Below are 3,130 nucleotides of genomic sequence, written 5' to 3' on the forward strand. Positions count from 1 at the left end.
CAAAGTTTTGAGAGATTAAAGGCTTTGTTAACGGAAGCCCTGGTGTAGTGCAACCAAAATCGGGCAAGGAGTTTATAATTTATAGCGACACCTCCTTAAATGGCTTAGGGTGTGTGCTCATGCAAGAAAGCAAGGTTATAGCCTATGCCTCAGGACAGCTAAAACCACATGAGAGAAATTATCCGACCCATGATATGGAGTTATCGACTGTAGTGTTCGCACTGAAGATTTGGAGACACCATTTGTATGAAGAGAAATGTCGGGTATTTGATAAACCGTAATTTATACATATTTTTACCCCATGTTTAACACATTTTATGGATGATTTCCCATTAGAATTGGTGAATTCAATGCTCCTAATGCTTTAATTTCATGTTTTATACTTAGGAGAGGATAGGAGTGAGAAAGGAATGAGAAACGGGACAAAAATGGAGAAAATGGGCCAAAGTACGAAATCAACACGGCCTGGACCTCCTCAAACGGGCATACCACACGGTCGTGTCAATTTGTCAGGCTTGAGCACGGCCTGAAGCAATCGAACACAAGCGTGTCACACAGGCGTGTCCTTGCCGAGCCCAAGCTGAGTCCAATTCAGAAAAGGCTAATTTTGAGGGCTCTTAGGCATTCCAGAGCCTATAAATACACCCTAGAGGAGGAAGAAAGGAGACAGAGAATAGGGAGTAAGGAATTACTCCAAGGAAGCCAATTGATCCATCTCAGAAGCCGGATTCACCATCAAGATTGAAGATCTCTCCTCAATTTCCCCTTTAGGAGTTTTGGGTTTTCTTTATGTTTTGTATTCTTTATTATTCTGAGATGTTTTCTTATTTAGTTATGAACTAAAACCCTTAAATAACTAAGGGGAATGAAACCTAAGATGAATCTTGTTATTATTTTCTGAATTGTATGATAAATATTTAACTTGTTCTTAATTATATGTTCTTAATTCTTGTTTTGATATCCCAGGATACTGATTCAAGATAAGCTCTTATTCGGAGAAGGAATAGACCTTGTCTAAGAGTACATTTGTCATAATTAAGGGAGTTATTTGCGCACCTAGACATAGGGTGACAAAATTTTGCCAGATTAGGGTGAAACCTAATAAGGGGATCCATAGATCAAGTTAATGCAACCCTAGGGTGTTAATTAGAGAAAGGTTTCAATTATTCAATCTAGGGATTAGACGTTATTAGTCTTGAATAGGGATAATAACATAACTTAGGGATCTCTACGAAACAAGTTAAATGAATAAATCGTCCGATTCGAAGCTAGAATAACAAGTACAGTCTAGGTGGATTTTTCCTTAGGTATTGTCTTAATTCAATCGATTTTCCCAAAAACAATTCCCCAATTCTATTCTCTGTGAATTCTTAGTTTAGATAATCAGTTAGTTAAAACAAAACCTTTTTATTCTTAGGCTAGATAATAAAAAGACTATCATTACTAGTGCTTTTAGTTCCTTTGGGTTCGACAATCTGGTCTTGCTAAAACTATACTACTATTCAATAGGTGCACTTGCCTACATCGCGATAATAGTTAGTTTCAAGAACGATTAATTATAAATATTTAAAACCTATCACAAAATCACGCGATCAAGTTTTCGACGCCGTTGCCGGGGAACTAAGATATTAGGAACGCTCAATTTTTATTACTTTAGCCATTTATTTTTCTTGCAATTTAATTTTATTCTATTTATTATTATTATTTATTACTCTATTTTTTTCTTTCTCTTGGCAGACTTTTATAGTTTATGACTAGAAGAAACTCGTCAGGACCACTACTTTTTGACGAAGAAATCGATTGCACTGTTTGCAGACATCAAAGAGAAATAACGCAAAGCTTAAGATACACAGAGAACGAGCAAGAGGACGATACTCAACCCCCAAATGAAGAGATGGCTGAAAACCAAGACAATCAGCTACCTACTGCAATTGCGGTTAATCAAAATCCTACTCCACGCATTATGTATGATTATGCTAAACCTTCTTTAACAGGAACAAAATCGAGCATAGTTAGACCTGCTATAGCTGCAAATACTTTTGAACTAAAACCTAACACTATTCAAATGATACAACAATTTGTTCAGTTTGATGGTTTGCAGGATGAGGATCCCAACGCTCACTTAGCAAACTTCTTGGAACTATGCGATACATTTAAAATTAATGGTGTTTCTGATGATGCCATTCCTCTTCGGTTATTCCATTTTTCATTGAGAAATAAAGCTAAACAGTGGTTGAACTCATTACCACGAGGGTCAATCACTAATTGGGAACAAATGACCGAAAAATTTCTATTAAGATATTTTTCGCCAGCTAAAAATGCTAAATTACGTAATGATATCTCTTCGTTTGTGTAGATGGACTTAGAAACTCTTTATGATGCATGGGAGAGATATAAAGACTTACCGAGAAGGTGCCCTCACCATGAGTTACCGCTTTGGCTACAGGTTCAAACGTTCCATAATGGCCTGAATCTTTCGACTCGACAAATGGTTGACGCAGCTACTGGCAGAACCATCAATAATAAAACACCTAAAGATGCCTATGAGTTTACAGACGAGATGTCACTGAATATGTGACACCCCTAATGTGACCCTAGTCGAAAAGTGGTTTCGGGACCACAAAACCGAGTCATAAAAATAATTAACCGTCATATTTGATGCTTATTATATATATATATGCATGTGTGAAAATTTCATGTTTGAATTTTGTTAATTGTAAGTGAATTTTATTAAATAGGACTTGTGTGAGAAAATTTAGAAATGTGCTAGGCAAATGTTAAAGTGGCCTATTGATGCATGTTAGAAAATGCTTGTCCTTGCATGTCAAATTACCCAAAACTTTAGGTAGTGGCCGGCCATGCTATGGGTTAAAATGTATTATAAACATTTTATGTTAGTGTTTTATGTTAGAAATAATAAAATAAAGAACATGGGTAATAAAATAATAGTGGTTAGTAGGGGAGAAACAAAAAATTTGCTAGGTTGCTCCTCCATTGCCGTGAATTGAAGGAAGAAGAAGAGGGGAAGTTCGGCCAAGGTGGTTCTTGAGATTAAGGTATGTTCAATGTTGCTTTTGGAGGTTTACACATCCTTTGGAGGGTTAGCCTACTTCTATTTATCTCATGGATG

The 3,130-nt window shown here is 36.4% G+C and overlaps 1 non-coding gene across 1 annotated transcript; it reads right to left on the reverse strand.

The window, feature by feature from the left end:
• Positions 1-2,323: 2,323 nt before the first annotated feature.
• LOC128292319 (small nucleolar RNA R71) lies at positions 2,324-2,430 on the reverse strand. Its single transcript, XR_008282304.1, has one exon. It is a non-coding gene; the product is annotated as a small nucleolar RNA R71 (small nucleolar RNA).
• Between the last annotated feature and the right edge of the window lie 700 nt (positions 2,431-3,130).

This window comes from Gossypium arboreum, chromosome 4 (genome assembly GCF_025698485.1).
Source record: "Gossypium arboreum isolate Shixiya-1 chromosome 4, ASM2569848v2, whole genome shotgun sequence".
Lineage (NCBI taxonomy): Eukaryota > Viridiplantae > Streptophyta > Magnoliopsida > Malvales > Malvaceae > Gossypium > Gossypium arboreum.